Consider the following 19,870-nt stretch of genomic DNA (forward strand, 5'->3'; position numbering starts at 1 on the left):
TGCAGCAAGCTGAAATTGAAAAATGTTTACCGAGATGATTCGTCCCGTCAAAAGTTGTCATAATTCGAAGCGAGTGTAGAATGATTGAAACTCGATAAGTTTGATTTACTCATTGAAGGGTCGGCAAAAGTAAATACGGCATATCATTGAGAAAGTAGAGAAGAGTCTGTGCGAAGATCAAATTATAGATTCACTCATTTCCATTCTCGATCGAGAAACTTAATCATTTTATAAATTCTTTGCAAGTGTTCGAGACTTGCGAAGAGAGTGATTTTTAATTTGATAAATCAGTTCTCGAATAGATATTGATATTTGTTTGCGATATGTTATATGAAATGAATCTATTTTTTGTTATTTTATTTCGATTTCATAACGGATTTTTTAAATTTATTTTTTTGTATTTTCTTTGAATTTTTCAACTTGTAAATTGCATTATTATTATTTTAAATTCTAAATTCTAGATGTATAGATTATAATTAATATATAATTCATATTGAATTATATATTAATTATATATTAATTATAAAATAATCTATACATATATATATAAGCACCCAGCTATTAAAAATTCAGCTTATTAAAAATTCAGCTCAATCTTATAGGCCTTTTAATTCCTATTTCTTATTTCATAATTACTAGAAAACTACAAAATAATTTCTATATGTTCTATATGTTAATTTTTATGTATTTTACAAAAATATCGTCAATGCAATATAACATCGAAATAAGGCGAAACATGTAGAATAACGAGAAAAATAGTTTTCATATCGCTTCTCCATTACTTCCATTGTTCTTCCGTTATTGTTTCATATAATTTTGTCTGCTATTCAAAGCAACTATCAGCATATTATGTTAGATATATTATCGTCTATTTTCTGATATGATATACTATCGTCTATTTTCACGATTTGTAAGTTTTTCTGATTTTCTCTCATGCTTCATTGTCATTCTCATTAAATAGATTTGTATATTAGTCGAAATGCGCTGGCTAAATTTTTCTCTTGAAATCACACAAATTCCGAATGTGTATGGACGAAATAGATGTAATTATATACAGAGTCATTCGAAAAAATGAGACTCCTATGATCTTCAAAAGTATACACTTTCAGAAAAAATGACCGGAATAAAAATTGTAGGAGTCATGAAGGACTATCTTATGGTGAAGTACATTTCGAGTTATAAGGCTTGAAAGTTATAGTCTCGCCAGTATTATTATTACGCAAAGATAATACCGGCGGTAACTTTCAAGCCTTATAACTCGAAATGTATTTCATAAAAAAATATTTCATTATAATGTTTTAAAAAGCTTTCGAGGTTAGCTACAAGAATATTTAATGAAAAATGGAGAATTCCATTTAAGAAATTAAAAGTGACCTTTATATGACCTTTACAATTATTCAAGGCCAAATTCAAAGTCACCAAAAGATAATCCTTTATGACTCCTACAACTTTTATTCGGGTCATTTTCCCTGTGCGTACTTTTGGAGATCATAAGAGGGTCCTATTTTTTTCGAATATCCTTTATATAGCTCATCATTTAAGAACATCTTAATGTTACATTTTCTTATATGTATAACTACATGTATAAAGTGTTTTTGAATTGAGGCTATAACAAAAAGAAGTAAATTATCATGAAAAAATAAATCGAGAACATAAAATGAAATTTTCTCGTTTTGTTGTCAAAAAAAATGATCGTGTAAAAAAATCAGTAATATATTTATACTTACATTTAAAATTGAAATGATTTTGTATATTTGTTATCAAATTTATCTCATTAGAAGTTATTAATATTAAAATTAAAATTAAAAACATAACGTGCTATTTAATAAAATAATTTAAATTATTAAAGAAATTATGAGTAATATGAAATATATATATAAAATATATTATTTTTCTGATAGAATGTTGTTTTATATCAAGCTTAAAATTATGTTATAAATTTTTTTTTTTTAATTATTTTTAATTATTTTTCAAAAATGATGTTTGTATGAAAAAATTTGATTTTACTTCTTTTACTTAATTTTTTATCAGATATCCTTTTTCTTATTATATCAGCAATTTGAAAATATTTTTTCTGTATTTATAGTATCTTATAGTGAATTCACTTGGATGTGTCCTAGTGAGCACTAATGAATATTAAAGCCGTTGTACTGATTTAATCTAACAAGTGTAAAAGTGAAGTACAATATATTTTGAATTATAAAATACATATTTTGCTTAACAGTACAATAAAATGTATTGAGGGTTTAATTGTTTAACCTGTTTCTATATTTATATTAAATCTTTATGGCAATTTGTGTACGATGGTTTTAATATGTACTAGTGCGCATTGAGTGCGTCCAATTGAATTCGCTGTTAAATTTATGTTCACTCAAATGCAGTTTATATAGTAAAGGATATGACAACGCATTTATCGTTTACCGTTTATCGTTTATTTAATTTCCGGTTGAGTGATAGTGAAACGAGGATCATTTTTTTAGAAGTTGTTTTCGATGTTGACGAATGTTATGTTCTTCGGATAGATGGGCGATTTCTATAAATAGTTTTATCTCTCCACAAGAAATTTCAACGATGGTGGAAAGACGTTGAGGAATGCCCTTATGCCTAGAAATTCTCGAGATCACATTTTAGACAGCTCAGCTGCAAAAGCGAATTACATTACAAATTTTGGGATATTAGCGCACATTTTCATTTGCTGTCGAAAAATATCATCTATTTTTTTTATATAATGATATAAATATGCTTACTAGAGAGAGTTTCATTTCACATTGAGTAATAAAAATAGTAATTTCGCAAAATATTATTCATCAGAAATAGAACGAAAATTGGTGGTTTAGTAATTTTAAATACTTTATATAGATACATTCTAAATATTCAAAAAACAACTTTGCTAAAAATTATTTTCTTTTAAAGTAACTTAACTTGAATGTTTGCGAACTAAGATTAATTTTATTTTAATTATTATTCAGATAGTTAATGGAATGATACGCAATAAAAACTTTGTTTTCTTTGACGATTGAAGCATTGATGCGCGAGTGGACATATCGATATTGTAGAGAAGCAAACGAGACTACAAGAGACGAATGTGCGCTCTTTTCTTTTCTCGCAAATAGCGACTTGATCATCGCATCATGTTGTATGAAATATCGCGAAAACGTTTTGTAATATTTCTCACTTTTTTAACTTATATATATATATATATATATATATATATATAAATAAACATATATATAGGGTTGGCCATATTCGACGGAAAGATCCTTGAAACTATTAAATGATTTTTAAAATGAACAGCAAAAAATGTGTTTTTTCCCATGATTGAAAAAAAAACATCTTTCCGTCGAATATGGCCAACCCTGTATATATATATATATATATATATATATATATATGTGTGTAAACATATAGTTTTATATATATATATATATATATATATATATATAACTATATGTTTTCATTAACATAGTATTACGTAATATTAAGACAATATTACGTTAACGGAAATATTTTAGCATTATTGAAAAAACTGTGCAAAGACAAAGAAGAAAGATTGTTAGATTATGCTATCATTTGCTATATCATGAGTCAACACGATAGATGCCAACGACAGATTCGCTTAAAATGTCCGACAACCAATGAATTTGTCCCATTTCGCGGCCGGAAATTGAGAGAAGCTGGAAAATCACATTTACCTACCTACACTAACGAAATTGAATCGAAGCGCGCATCTCTCATTCCACATTTGTCTCTTATTAGATCTTGGTGAATATCTATGTGCCTACATCATCCCTGACTCCACTGATGTTACATTTTCCACCAAACTCATTGCTGCAAAGTTTACCTCGATTTAATGTTCATTTATGTACGATCGACAATAATGATATTTGTGATATTAATAGAACAAATAAATTACACAATAGAGAGGTTTTAAGATATTATTAAATATATATTAATTGTATTGCGCCAGAAGCGAATCGCTCAATTTAATAAATCCATTTTTATTAATAATTTATTTAATAAGAATTTAATACGAATCTTTGTCAAAACTAAGACTGCAAATTTAAGAACAATACATGGAAGAAAAGATTTCCAATACTATTATTATTATCTACTCTTCTATGGATCTACCATAAAATAATATCGATATAAGCCAAGGATAATCACCTATTTATTATTAACAGAGAAATATTATTTTTATATTATGTCTAAATGGAAAACTCTTAAATCTAGAGTGAAATGATCTTGAATGTTGGTTTTGTGCCAAATACTATAATGCTAGCATCGTGCGTTATTACCAAAACATCAAGTGAAGATTTATCTTAAACGAAAGAATATAAACTTAAATTTATATGTATTCTTTTGTCTCAAACTAACCTTATTTAATTCGAGGGATAAGAATAGGAATTATGGATCTAATTTTAATATTGTTTTATTTTTGTACTGCATATGGTTGCGATATTGTACTGCATAAGGTTATCAAGAATATACATTATCCAAAATATTTTTTGTCTTGTTATAAGAAATTCTTTCTGAGAGGATAAATTCATAGAGATTTTGAATTCTTTTCCTGCTTGTATGTATATACATATAATCGAATGTGAAATCTACGAATATCAATGTCATACAAAATAACCATGATAGTTAGGACTACTATAATATTCAAATTCTTCTTAAAGTTCTTTTTTGTAATAAGTAAATTTTGTTCAATATTATTGAGAGTATCTTTCTTTTTATAACATGATGTTCCAAAATTCGTTGCTCGTAATGACTCATATGACGCACGCACGCACGCACGCACGCATGCACGCACGCACGCACGCACGCACGCACGCACGCAATGCGAGGAAAGGAATAAACTTTAAAAAATGTACATAATACACATAATGATATTTAAAATAATCGAGACACGAGAAATAAAAAAAAACAATGTCAATATATGTGCACTTGGATTTTTGTTACAAAATCTTTTAATTATATATTATTTATTATTAAAGTAATGTACAGTTGAACTTCTGCAAAGTTAATGTCCGTTTATGTTTTAATCTCCGTAAAAGTCGTGTCTTAACCTCCCAGTAATCAAACACATATGCTAGCGCAAGCGCATTTGTTTACTTTTACGGAGGTCGATCGGTCTCGACAAATTACTTTTATAGAGATTCGACTGTATAAAGCATTCTTTCTTGATCGAAATTATATTAATTTTTGTCCGAAATTAATTGTAGGTATATGTTCAAATGTATAAATTTCAGTCAGTAATCGAAGAGACGATTCTATAAAATATGTAATATTAATTTACGCGCTATTATTTTACATATCCAATAAAAAATATTTTTTCCTTATGTTATAATCGGTTTTTGTTAAAATTTTTGTGTTGAATTTTTAACATATCTGAGTACTAATTTAACATAATGTGATTGTGTTATTTGAATATTTTGTGTTAAACTGATATTCAACATTTCTTAATGTTAAAATAACACAATTTATGAGTAAGTCAATAAGGGCCGGTTGTATCACCTTTTGGTAAATTTTATCTATGAGGTAAATTTGATAATCCACGCATGTGGTTGGGTAATCTTGTTATTTACTCAATAGGTAAAATTTACCAAAAGATGGAACAACCGGCCCTAAATAAGATAAAAGTAAATTTTAAGATGTAAATAAAGAACTGAATAAAATGTATGTGATAAGTTATTACGTATATTTTATTCAGTTCTTAGAATTTACATTTTAAAATTTACTTATTATACTATTATAAATGTATAATTTTTTACTGAAGAATATACTTTTCTACAATTTAGTGTTACAAATTGTGTTTGTGTAAAATTTTTCATTAATTTTTTACATAATAAATAGTATTATTTTCTAATATATTCATCTTGTATTAAATTAACATAATTTGATGGTTTGTTTAAGACATGTGAAATACATTAAATTTACTAATATTAAATTTACTAACATAAATTTTCTAATTGTATATAATCTTGATATTTGGAAAAGTTTTCGCTTCGCTATTTAACATCTCGTGACATAATCACTTTTGTAAACGCGACTTCTTTTTTATACATAGCACGACCAAACGATTTGCAGAATAAGTAAATATATCAAATAAGTTCTTTTTATTTTTGTTGTGTTAAAAATTATGATTAATTACACCAGTATGATTATTGATTAAGATCGAAAAAAAACTACCAAACTTGTTATCAAGCTTAGCTACGTTTTCCTCTCTTCAAACGTTTGTCCCTTTGCAAGTACATCTCCTTCTTGTATATACATAATTTAAAGTGCATTTTTCAAACAAACTGCTCGTAAACGTAACAGTGTTAATGAATATGTTTCTTAATCTATCTTTGTTTATAGAAAATTTATCGCGATATTCCGTAGCAGTGGCTTCTGTCCGTTTTTATTTAAAGATGACCAAGGAGATATCGGAAGTTCAATTTCTAGTGGCACCAAAATAATTTATCCTAATTAAACGGTCGGAATGATGAATTAATCGCGACTTGAAAGTGAGCATTTAGCGGTTCTGACATAAGAAGCAGTTGCCGGATCCTCATTACGTCCATCATCGAAACGAAAGTATAGTCGACTGAATGCGACGAACTTTTTCTGTATCCCACTCGCACCAGCTAGACGTATCTTTTGTCTAAGCACCTGTTGCGATCCACTTGGGACTATGCGAGAGTGAGATTGCACTAAGTTATTCGTTCCCGGCACCGAATTTAGTCATCTCAAATACATATGCTTCAACACATTTCTTTCTTCTACATGTTTAATATTAACTGGAAACGTGTAACTTACATCATTTTATGCTAAGATTATACATGATTTTCACATTTGGGAAAACAAAATGTTTATCATAAAATTTTAGAATTAATAAATATTGATTGCGAATAAATTGCAGTCTGCTTCTCTTATGTGGGTTTAATATTCATGTGGACTTAACTTCAATGCATATGATATTCTTGTTGCATCTAAATGAGATGTCCTCATATTTGCTGGCATAATACCGCGTATAATAATTTCTATAGATAACTGCAATGTACAAGTATGCGCGAATATAACAGGAAATGTAAATCGCGAGGCGTAATATTCCGGTAACCTACACGAGAGAAACAATGCTGACTGCTGACAAGCGTCGGCATTTATAATCGGTAAAATGATTTTTCAAATGACATTTCACGAAGAAAACACATATCCATGATTTGGATTTTGGAATGTCGGAGGCGAAAAGATTAAAGAAAAAAATGGGGAAAAAAAGAATCGTTTCGGTATTTGCAAGATTGTGCTTATATTAAGAATCCGAAAAAAATCTTGCTATTTCCTTAAAAGCTAAGAAGCAAAAGTTGAATCACGACGAAAAAAGTAGAATATCGGTAGAAGCATTGGGTGCAGAGGCGATGCGCATAGGCGAGCGCGAAGGCAAAAGTGGGCATTGTAGTAGTCGTAGTGGGTGGTAGACACGCACATAGATTTGACTGCGGCTGTGATGACGTTAAGAATAACGAACGAGGCCGAGGGCAAGAGCGAGGCTGCGACCCGACACTGACTCGCAACGCTCGCAACGGAGTTTCGTTACTATCATTATACCTACAGTGCATCTATACAGTATGTTTAGTATAACGTTAGTACATAGGTCTGTGCAGCGTCTACATAGTCATTTTGTGCTTTTCAGCGGTTCTCAAGAAACTACAAAGTATCTTTTATCTATTGTTAACGGTAATACTTATCTACCACCTATCTGATATAAACAAAATATTAGCTCAATGTTATTATTGTATAATGATATAACAAATAACAGTTTTCAAATATTAGGTGTTGGAATTAATTCGTAGCGTTTTACAAGTGATGGGAAGTACTTTCATTAATGTATTTTTTAATGCTCATGTGAAATAAATAACATTCTTTCATTAAAAACGCTACGAATTAATTCCAACACCTAATATATTTGATAGATATGACATAATAGATGATCATCTGTTACAAATCATCTTTTAAAACATATATATAAAGTAATTTTTAAAACATTTTTTTATAATATTTGAAGAATCATATATTAATATTATATTTGTTAAATATTTATAAACGTTATGGGATAATATTTAGAAAATAAAACATGGAATTAATATTACTGCAAATGTTAATTTAACATTTTGTTATTGGATATATTCTTCACACATTTATATGTAAATATAAATTAAGTTGCAATAAGCAATCGAATATAATAAATTAGTTTTAAAAGCATTTTATAAATTCCTAATATATTATTTTGAAAATAGATATTTAATCAATTATCTATCTGTTATCATCTTGTTTAAAAACAAATTATTAATAGAATGACATGTTATAAAGGCAGCAATAATTGTGTAATTACTTATGTAACATAATATATGTAATTAATTTTGTACTTAAAGTTTATATGAAGACATTTATTAAACTACAATGAAGACTTGTTAGGGTAATTTCTTGGAGAACCCCTGATGCAGGGAGAGACCGGGAACAGCTAACCTCTAGCACTACCTCGCGCCGATTCACGGCAATGCGGTACTCCTATCTATGTTTAATAGACTGCATAGCCGGCGGTTACTCGTGACTACGTGTCTTCCGTAAATCTTAAAAAGACCCAAATGGAATAAAAGTATTTGCTAGTTTATCTATATCAGGTTACAAAAAATGTTTACGTTACTTTATTAGATTAATCTAAGCGAACGGGATAACATAATATTTTTCACTAACAAAATATTTATTAAAGTATTATTAAAAAAATATAACTAAATTATACAACGGAAAAGATAATAAAATTTGCAGCAAAATTTTTATTTTAAAACATAAATAAGAAAAAGCATACAGTCACATACGCAAGATGTTTTTTGCAAAAGTTATATATTTAAAATTAAAAATGTAAATGTTTGGGTCAAATTTTGACCATCATCAGTACAAATAAAAGAATGCGAAATGTTAAATAATAAAAACGCCAATTGATGTCGAAGTGAAAATCAAATCCGAAAATTATTCTGTTTCCTCGATCTTTTTATGATATTAAATCTTATTTCTTCATCGCTGTATGCTAAACACAGGATTCTAACAAAATAATTTTATTATCTTTAATTCAATTTATTAAATGAATTAATTATAAAAACTTACTCGTAGTTCTACAATCAATTCATTATTACAATGCGGTGTTATTTGATGTGAAGAATCTTCACAAAATCGGAAGAATTTTCTGATAGTAGAATTACGTCTGCCTAGCTGCTTCCCTTCTCCTCCCTCACTTAACCAAATCTTAATGAAAAAATTATGTAATAATGCGCTATTTATGCGCTATTCATATCCGCAAACAAAAATTTTTGCGCTCATTCCGTTTAGCTAAAAAAAAATTGTTTGTGGGAAACTGAATAGGCAGTCAGTTAACCCCTCCACCTGTTAAAAACAATCGATTTGGAAAATTAAATACATAGAATTTATGCGCTATTTATGCGCTACTATTTCCAAGCATTTTCGATTTTTGCGCTGCAACCCTTAAAGCACTTCCCTTTTGGAGCGAACTTGACTGGAGTCATATTCACTCTTAAGTTGTTAAAAATTGCAAAATTATATATTCTGACTATGCAAAATAATTCTCTAATTTATGCGCTATTATTTCCAAACATTTTCGATTTTTGCGCTGCAATTTTAACCAATTTAGGAATGAATATGACTGTTTGCTTCAAGAGGGAAGTGCCTTAAGGATTATAGCGCAAAAATCGAAAATGCTTGGAAATAGTAGCGCATAAATAACGCAAATCCTGTGCATTTAATTTTCCAAATCGATTGTTTTTAACAGGTGGAGGAGTTAACTGACTGCCTACTCAGTCCCCCACAAAAAAATTTTTATTTTATCTAAACGGAATGAGCACAAAAATAAGGGGAATTATATTTTAATTATAGGCATAAAAATATTTGGAAAGCATAATGTATCACTTTGCTTATTTAATCTTAAATCTTGTTCCTTATGTGCATTATCTCTCTGATATCGTTCTTTTATAGAATGATATTTTTTATAAGTCTAGAATTTTTATGTTATCCCAATCAATTTTCTCGTGTTATAGTTGATGCTGAGAGACTACAGATATTGCATTAGAAGATTATTTTATATCGACTTTGTGTTCTCTCAGGCGAGTGTTAAGTTTACGTTAAGAGTGTTAAGATTACGCATTGCAATCAAAACAATTTATTTGATAGACAATATTTGAACGATCTTTTTTTTTTATTTTATCTTTTCCAGTTTTTATAAAAAGATTTAGAAGATTTAGAGAATTCATAGTTTTATAAGTAATATTTATAAGTAATTAAAGGCGGATTTATGTGTATAGTTTTAATTTTTTTGGAACATTTTTAAAGTATGGAACAGTAGAAAACTTTTTATTTTCAATGGAATCAGAGATCATTAAGAATTTTGATGTTATCGAAATTATTTTTAAATGTCAACGCTTATATTCTGTTGGTAGTGGAAAAAAGGAATTCTAATGGATATTTAAAAAAGTGTTAATGAATAAATATTTCTTTCATGAAATTTTAGACGTGCAAGAAATAAAATTCTGTCTAGTTGTTCAATAATTACACCTCTCTTTTGTTTAATCGTATGATTAGAATTAAAATTTAAGTACCCGCCTGAATTTGTAAGTTTTTTTTATAATTATCAAAAATAATCATTATCAATCATTAATTTAACCAAGAAAACTAATTCCTCCATCATCGCTATATTTAATGGTAAACTGTATTTTTTCGTGGTATAAATTGAATATGCACAGAATTATTTCAATTTGATCTTTTTTTCGCAGTTAATATAATATTGTCCACATAAGCGATAGTAAAATGGAATAGAAAAGATTAATGTTTTAAAAATATCATTTTTTAAATCTTGTATTACGCAGTTGGCTAAAATAGGAGAGAGAGGCGATCTCGGGCAACCAAAGATTTATTTGAAAATTAATTCATTGAAAAATGTAGAATTTAGAACTATTGAGACTGCTTTTAAAAACTCTTTAATGGTAATATTGTATTCTTACGTATTGATTCCTCCCATCTTCTTTCTTGCTTTTCAAAGCTAGATCATTTAGAATATTTGTGTACATAGATATAATATTAAAAGACACAATTTTATAATCTTGTTCAATACTATTAATTCTTTTTACTTCGAAACTATTCTTAATATAGCCAAAATTTTTGTCAATGCTCTCTTTTATAATATCTTTTAAAAAAGTTGTAAAATTGAAGAAGAGATTACTTATGCAGCTAACAATAATTCTTAGAGGATAGTCTTAATGTACCTTGATGAGCCCATATGATTTCGATAAATCTCCGTCAGAAATATATATAATCTCCTATAAGTACATTGATCAATATATTCTTTAGTTTTCCAATTAATTGTTAGAAGTGTCCGAATTTCTGTTGTCATTTTGTTTATAGAATTTTTATTTATTATTGTATATGTGTCGCGATCAGATAAAATTTCGTGCATTTTGCTGTAATCATTTAAATCTAATAATACAATAATATTATATTTCCCTTATCAGCTCTGATAATTAGTAAGCTAGGATGGTAAGAAACAAATTTTTTAAATTTTTTAATACTTTTTTTATTAAATTGTTATTAATTATTTGTATTGCTATATTGTATTTTGTTTAAAAGTATAGGTATTGAGTCTTTTCTTATTGTACTTTATGTTTCTGCGTCTAATTCATGCTCAAACAATTCTTGTTATGTTTTATTCAGAATCTTCGTGTAGCTTGATTTAAACCTTCTGTGTCAGTTTTCAAATTAAGGCCCAGTTTCACAACTTATGGTTAAGTCTTAACCGAGGTTCAACTTATTCATTGTTTCTTTCCAATGATCCTTGAATTGGAAGAGATAAGAAACAAGTTGAACCTCAATTAAGAGTTAACCGTGAGTTGTTTAACTGGACCTTAGTTTATTAGGTTGGCAGTTAATGTGGAGCATTTTCGATAAGTCGTTTATTATAAGTCCTCTCTCTACATCAAAAATTTTAATAATTTTCCAATCAAAATCGTGATTGCAATGCAACCTATGATCTGTACTTACCAAACGTGTAACTTTTCTGCTATTTATCGTTAATGTTGTCAAATTTATTGTAACTTCAAATGATTCAGGACTGACATTTATTTGATATTTTTCAATTGAATTATCTATAATAACTTGACCAAACGTTTACATTAAAAAATTTTAAATATATGACTTTTGCAAAAAACATCTTGCTCCTTCTTATTTATGTTTCATGTTATTGAGCCACCTCTAATAACTATTGTTAAATTTTACTTTTACTTTATTCTTGAATCTTGGGATAAGTGAAAATATACATAGCAAAATTTTAAAAACATGGATTTCTATTTTAAGAAAAGCTTCTATAAAGAATTTATAATCGCTCTCTTTCTCCCCCCCCCCCCTCTCTCTCTCTCTTTCTGTAGATTTTGAATAAGACCGACGTAAAATAATCCAAAAGGGAGAGAAGATACTCGTATTTTTCAATTCGAATAAATCCTTAATTTTTTCTTTTAGCTTTTTGGTTTATATATATTTTTTCCGCAAAATATATTTTTTTAATAATAGTTCACAATATTTTTTGTAGATAATACATTACAATTAATTTGTTATTACTTATTTTACTAAAAATTAATTTACATAAAATTACATAAAAGTGAAGTTTTCTTGATTCGACAAGATTATTTTAATGTTCTTTGAGTAAATATATGGAGTTACATAAATATTTCATATTTATTTTTAGAAATATGATCGTCTTCCACAGTTACATTAGATTGTTTATATATCTTTATATATTAGGTGTTGGAATTAATTCGTAACGTTTTTTAATGAAAGAATGTTATTTATTTCACATGAGCATTAAAAAATACATTAATGAAAGTACTTCCCATCACTTGTAAAACGCTACGAATTAATTCCAACACCTAATATATCTTTATATATTATAATTTTATTTTGTATTTCTGAATTCAGTATTGTAAAAGCAGTATTGGAACGTATCTTAGTAAAAGTATCTAGATACGGTATCTAAATACTTTAGCTGTATCTAAATGCATTATCTAGATCCTTATAAGCGGAGATATCTGTATCCATATTTAGTTATTTTTTGATACAGCATCTTTTAAATTTTAGATACATAAGTACAAGATACTTATACATTTTATTTCATGTATATAGAAACTTAATTTTTTATTACCTACTATACTATAAATCATATTTCTTCTCTATAATTTTGAATAACTTTGTATAAGTGTTTTTATTTGTTTCACTGCCCGGAAGAAAAAATGTTTTACAAAATTATGTAATTTCACATTAGTTACATGAAATTATATAATATTATATATAATTATATGTTTAAGGTGTTCTTGAACATATAATCTACGAAATCATATCTCTCAGATAGTGAATTGAATTGAATCGAAAAGTCCTTTACGATTGTACTATTTTATACTTTAAGAGAGATTAATTTCTAAATATCATTGAATAAGCGTAACCACTACCACTAAGTATACGCCTATCAATCGCGGTAGCTTGTTGATATGCAACATATTAATCTGATATTAATCAGACAACAACAGAATAGTTTAAATTTAAATGACACATAGAAAAGTTAAAATCTGCATTTTTCAATAACGATTAAATATTTTGTTTTTTAACTTTATATTTTGATTTTAATGTGCGACATTATAGTTCAAACAATAGATTAGATAAATATTATAAACAAAAATTCACAGTTTTCACTTAGAAACCGTCGTGTCAAGACGTATATTGCACGGAAATTCTAGAAAGTTATCATTATTTTATTAGTATGACTGTCTGCTATGGAAAAAATTTTTTTTGTTAAAAGTTTTTTGTTGTCTAAGTATTTTATTTATGTAATGGAGTGCGGCGCTTATGGTGAGTGTAGGAGAAATAATTTTAAGAAATAATTATAATCGACAATATATTGTATGTGTTTCTCCAATTCGTATTCGGTTTTCAGTTGATTCCAATAGTCTGCCAACTGTGAGAAACCCACACATTACATGAAGAAATTGATTGCAGAATAAGAAATTGTATTATGGATAATTCTTGAAGAAATTGACTTGCGGAATATGAAATTGTTATTATGGATAATTTTTTCTGAGGATGATGCAAAGAGGAGTCGAAACGTCAATTTTCTATTGTATTGCGCTCGTCGAAATCAAATCAAGGTTTATGTAATAAACTAAATAAATATAAGATAATCGCACTATTAACTGCGTTGACTTCCACAGCCATTATTATTATTTTTTATTAGTTTAAATTTATGAAGTCCTTGTTTTCATTAAATTTAAAAACGAATAAATTGTCAAACGAATAGATTGTATAATCATAACATTATTAGACACGCAAGTGAGTATATTAAAAATTCATAGAAATTGCATAGCTTTTATTTATAAATTAATGGCGGCAGTTTAATTTTCGATTTAATTGTTATAAGTAGAAAAATATTAGGATATATAAATATAGGATATATAAAAATATTAGGATTAAAAGGGAAAGAAATATTATAAAATATTACATAAAAAAGAATGTTTTAATTATAACATTTTGACAAAAGAAAGACATTGGAACAAGAGTATTCATTTCCTACAATTTTTTGGACACTGAATATGAAACTGGTTTTCAAAGTGCTCTGTTACGTCACAATTTTGAGCAATTTGTTGTTAGAGTTGCAAAAAGAACTAAGTTTACGTCATCGTATAATCAATAACAATTAAAAATCTTCTTTTAGTTATATATGTATTATTGAACATATCTATAAACATTACAATGAAACGAACAATTATCGTGCTATTGAAATTATTCCTATACCATTAAAAAAATTTTTTTTTCTCCATTGAGTTCTTTTCATTTTTTATCTACTTGAATCGTGACAATATCATCGATATTCGTGCAAGTGTTTTTCTACTCAATTGACTGCCTGGAACCTAGATTTATGCACGTAAAAAATTTCGCGATTTGACTGTAATAATCGATCACGACTACGCATGTAAGAAATAAAGTAATATATCTAGAATAAATTACCAAGCAGAATTAATTCGTATTTCGCTAAATGTGAGTAAATTCGTGTAATCAGTGTGTGCTTATTATTTTATTAATCACAAACTGTTTTTTTAAGCATATGAGATTTTTTATTATTGCTAATTTTCTACTTTTGTCTCTAGCCTTTCTTTATAAAGTAGAAAATATCTCGTATATGTATTTTAAATATTAAATTCCACAAGACTTCTCGATACAAGTCGAAGATATGCGAGAAGTTCTTTGAGTGTTTCTTTCGTATCCTCCTCGCATTCACATTTTTGATTTAAGGTTTCGTGAATTTTTATGTTCTAGTCGTTTACACATATCTTATAGAATGATATATATAATCTGGCAAATATAGTACTTTTTATTAGTTGGTATAAATTATAAAATCATGGCAGTATGATAAATGCATATTAATTTTTTTTTTGAAACTGTAAAACTTTTGCTATAAGTGAAGCCAGCTGTTTAAGTTTTTTAGGTCACTATGCAGCTGTTTTATGTCAATCGAATAAAACATATCGTTGCTAATTAATGTAATATTCACACAAAGTAAATATAGAGCATTTTTCAAAGAGAATATGAGGTTTATTAGGGATTTAATTGACTTGAGAATTTTCTTGTTCTTATTGTATATTTTTTATTCAAAAATATTTTTATTTGTAAAAATAAAATTGAGATTCGCTTTTTTTTATAACTATATAAAATATAAGGGAGAATGTTCTAAATCGGATCGTATTCCAAATAGGATCTTTTTAATTTAAACGAATATGGTTAAGCAGATTTGCGTGCTATTTATAATATAAAGTCCTTATAAGACACCGAACACGTGATAGCAGTTTGACAATTCTCTGTCATAACGTTCATAGAATAGACGCAAATATGTATTTTTAGCTATCGTACAAAAATTTTTTTGAAAAAGAAAAATCTTTGTAGATTATTATTTAAAAGACGTTAAAAATTTGAAAGGTAATTAATTTAAGATAATTAAAGAATGTAGAATTCAAAAATATCAAGCGTTTTGTAATCACTTTTTGCGGTTTATTGTAAAATTTGTTTTAAAAGTTCGAGAGGATCTGTGTCCAAATCGGACCTTTCTTTAAGTGTCCAAATCGAACCTACAGTATAGTAGATAGCAACAGGCATTTGTCCATTAGATTCTGACGTTTTCCAAGAAATTTACTTCCTGCCCAATTCAGCAACTAATCGGCCAATCAAACATAGCGAGATAAAAGTAAATTTAGACGAAACACTACAATTTATTTGTCCACTTCCAAAAGCGTTTCCTCTACGTAAAAATATCGGTCAGGGACAAAAACCGGGAAAAGCAACTATTTTAACTGATGATTGAAACTATTGCTATAGAGGAAACAACGAAACAAATGCACTAACTAAAAAAAAAGACGCAAACGAGATCAAGAAACATTGAAAAGCCAAGTAAGTCAGCTAATTCATCGAAGAAAGAAGACTCGCCGCAATCTGATTGTAGTACTGGTGATTGACCGATCAGATCTGGTCTAAGGAATACTAAATCAATAAAATATCATGAGTCATCAGACTCATATTAATTGAATTTTTTATTGATTTCAATTCTAATAATATAAACTGTCAGTAATTTTTTTCTGAATAAAATCTTTATCTTTAACTATCAAATTGCTCGTTTTCGCTCAATACTAACAAAAATAAATTTAAATCTTATAAATTTCTATCTAAAAGTCCATAAAAATAGGTGGGTCTGATTTGGTCCGATTTGAAACTAATAGTTCCAAATCGAAAAATCATTTTTACATTTTCTATTATAGATCAACACAGGTGAGAGATACGTCAAAATGATATGAAATAAAAATGAAAGGAATTAAATAATCTTTCCAACGACATCTTTGGTTTTTATGATTGGACTTTATTTACGCCTTGTAGAGAGCAAAAACTGCAAATAGGTCCGATTTAGACTACTTTCTCATATATATATATATATATATATATATATATATATATATATACATATATATATATATATATATATACATATACATATATACATACACAAAACGTACATATATACACATACACGCGCGCGCGCGCGCACACACGCACCATATATATATATATATATATATATATATATATATATATATATATAAAACATACGTATGCACGTACGCATACAATATATTCAGTATTGTGTATAATAATATAGTGCTGTGTGATACTCTCAATAGCTTTTATCTTCTTTCCCGTGGGAAGTAGGCTATACACAAAGCAATGTCACGGCGAACTAATATTGATGCATTGTCACGGATCATATAGCATAATCCTCGGTTTCAATAGCTTGAGAATCCTAGCGTAATCAAAGTTCCCCCACTATAATAATAACAAAAGAATAACAAAAGAATAAAGTGTGATAACTATTATTCTCTGATAGAAATGATTTAATAGAATAATTTTCAATTTTGAAAATTATTACAAAATACATAAATATGATAATTATGATTTTTGGTAAATATCAGCAAATTATATGAAAATAGATTTTTAACATATAGTTGATTAATGAAAAATGACAAATAGTTATGGAAAGTGTAGTAATATAAAGTAATCGTATCACACTCTAGCTGCTGAATGTTCTTTAGAACACATTGCTCTCTTGAGTTTTATTTGAGAATGGTTATTCAAATACTTCTTATATTATGAAAAACTGAAGTTTTAGATTAACTTGTTATGAACCTCGGATATCTTCACTGACACTTCCGAATGCGATCATTCAAGTTCCCCGGTTTTAAGACTTAAAAGATCGGTAAGGAGTTAGACGAGATTAATCCAATTATCCTTCTTGTCTAATTTTAAGCTTTTACTATCATAGGCATCAGCGAGGAGTTGGTCACTGAGGTAATTTTTGTACAAGAGTTAGGCAATTCAACGGCAATCCAAATGAAATTTTGGATAATCAAGGTAATTTTTGGTAAATCTATATAATAATCTTTAACGTTCTCAGGTGATCTTGGGTAATCGAATAGGAAATTCTAAGTAATAGAGTAGGGTAATGTCAAATAATCTGTGGGTATTCTAGATATTCTTAAAGTAGTCTCAGATAATCTGAGATAATCTAAAGTAATTTTTGATTTTTTTTAAGTGAACGTCATTGAGCATTTTGTATCTCTTTTTTTTAGCCTTTTTATAATAATATACTAATCAAATGTTTAAAATAAAATTTCTGTTTCAAAATTTAAAAATTTTTAAGTGACTCCAAAAAGATGATATTCAAGAAGTTGAGAATAGACATATATTTTATGGCCCTATTAATATGCAGGGTATTAAGCCTTTAATTATTTTTCAATCTGATACAGAAAATTGATTATAAAACAATTAAAAAAAATTTTTTTAAATTTTAATTAGTCAACACTTTAATAATGTTTAAGTACATATACATAAAAGTTTTCATTTGTTTCGCAAGTGTACCTTTTATTTATACTTAACTTGATTAGTCGCAAAGTTACTAATTTAACACTAAGTTATATCGTAAGTGATCGTTTAACAAAGAATCTGTACTATTGATGTTTTTAATATTTTTTATTTTATAAAGACCTATTAATTAATATTTATATTCAATTGAATATTGTTTTGTTAATATTAAAAAACGATCTCAAACGACTTACGAGTAGTCGAATTTATCGACTATTTATACTTGTCCAATTTGAGCTCCGGAGCAAAAAGGCAAATCGACATAAAAAAATCCAATGTAAGAGTTTAGGAACTATAAAGTGTTAATAAGCATCACTTACAATTAGATGCGTATCAACACTTTTACAGTCCCCGAAATCTTATCCACATTAAATTTTTTTGCGTCGATGGCTTTGCGTTTTGGTTCCGGAGTTCAAATTAAACAGGCCTGATCTATACGTATAATACATATTTTGGTTTGCGAAATTTTTATATTTCTGTATTCCTGCATGCAATAAATATTTATTTTATAAAATTGCGTTTTTTTTTCTTAAAAAGTGAAAACTTAAAATCGAAGATGTCTGTTCTCGAAGATATCTGTGTTCAGTGATTTATAAAGATATTCTAGAGATCTGAAGAAATAATATTTTATGTACTCGTATAATCTTAGATGAGCAAAGTAAATTTGGAAAAATCTCGGGTAATCTCAGAAAATATGACATAATTTTAAATATTCTAAGATAATCTTAGATAATATGAGATAGTATTTGATAATCTGGAATAATTTGAGATAGCATTAGATAATCTTAAATAATTCCAGGTAATTTTAAGGTAATCCGTATCAAGAGATAATTTTTGTACACTATATCGCTAATGAGCCCTCGGGCATCAGCAAGTAGCTTGCCAAATCGTTGGTAGACTCTGAAAAGTGTAGAGATGCAAGTTATAATGTGCCACGTGTTGCTGCGTCGCGTGTACCATTATTACGAACCTCTTGAGCGATTATTTAGTGATTACGGGAAAGATAAAAACTGCTGATGTGATCGCTGCGTGCATCGGCGTAACTATTTTACGCATACTGTGCAGCAATCGTATGAGAATGTATTGCTTGTAAAAAAGTCATAGAGCCATTAAGAGAAACACATCAGTAACAGAATGATCTGTATTTAAAATAATGTATAGAATAGTTATATCTTTAAATTTTTGAGAAAATTTATTTTTTTTTTTGAACAAATTTATCTTTCCTTAACTTTTTAAGTTAAAATAAATAGTAATGTAATCTTGTACACTTTTTATTTTATTTTAAACAAAAGGTAGTATACAAGAAGAGCAAAGAGCCAATAACGTATAAAAG

At 27.7% G+C, this 19,870-nt stretch overlaps 1 protein-coding gene and 1 long non-coding RNA gene across 8 annotated transcripts in view; both read left to right on the forward strand.

The window, feature by feature from the left end:
* shaker (potassium voltage-gated channel protein Shaker) overlaps positions 1 to 19,870 on the forward strand; it is a 120,780-nt gene that overhangs the window by 4,744 nt on the left and 96,166 nt on the right. The gene's annotated exons all lie outside the window — the stretch shown is intronic.
* On the forward strand, positions 3,512 to 16,008 carry LOC147906728 (uncharacterized). The gene is made up of 2 exons (XR_015548116.1): positions 3,512 to 7,716; positions 14,018 to 16,008. It is a non-coding gene; the product is annotated as an uncharacterized LOC147906728 (long non-coding RNA).

Source organism: Acromyrmex echinatior, chromosome 18 (genome assembly GCF_024713525.1).
Source record: "Acromyrmex echinatior isolate Ae372 chromosome 18, ASM2471352v2, whole genome shotgun sequence".
NCBI lineage: Eukaryota > Metazoa > Arthropoda > Insecta > Hymenoptera > Formicidae > Acromyrmex > Acromyrmex echinatior.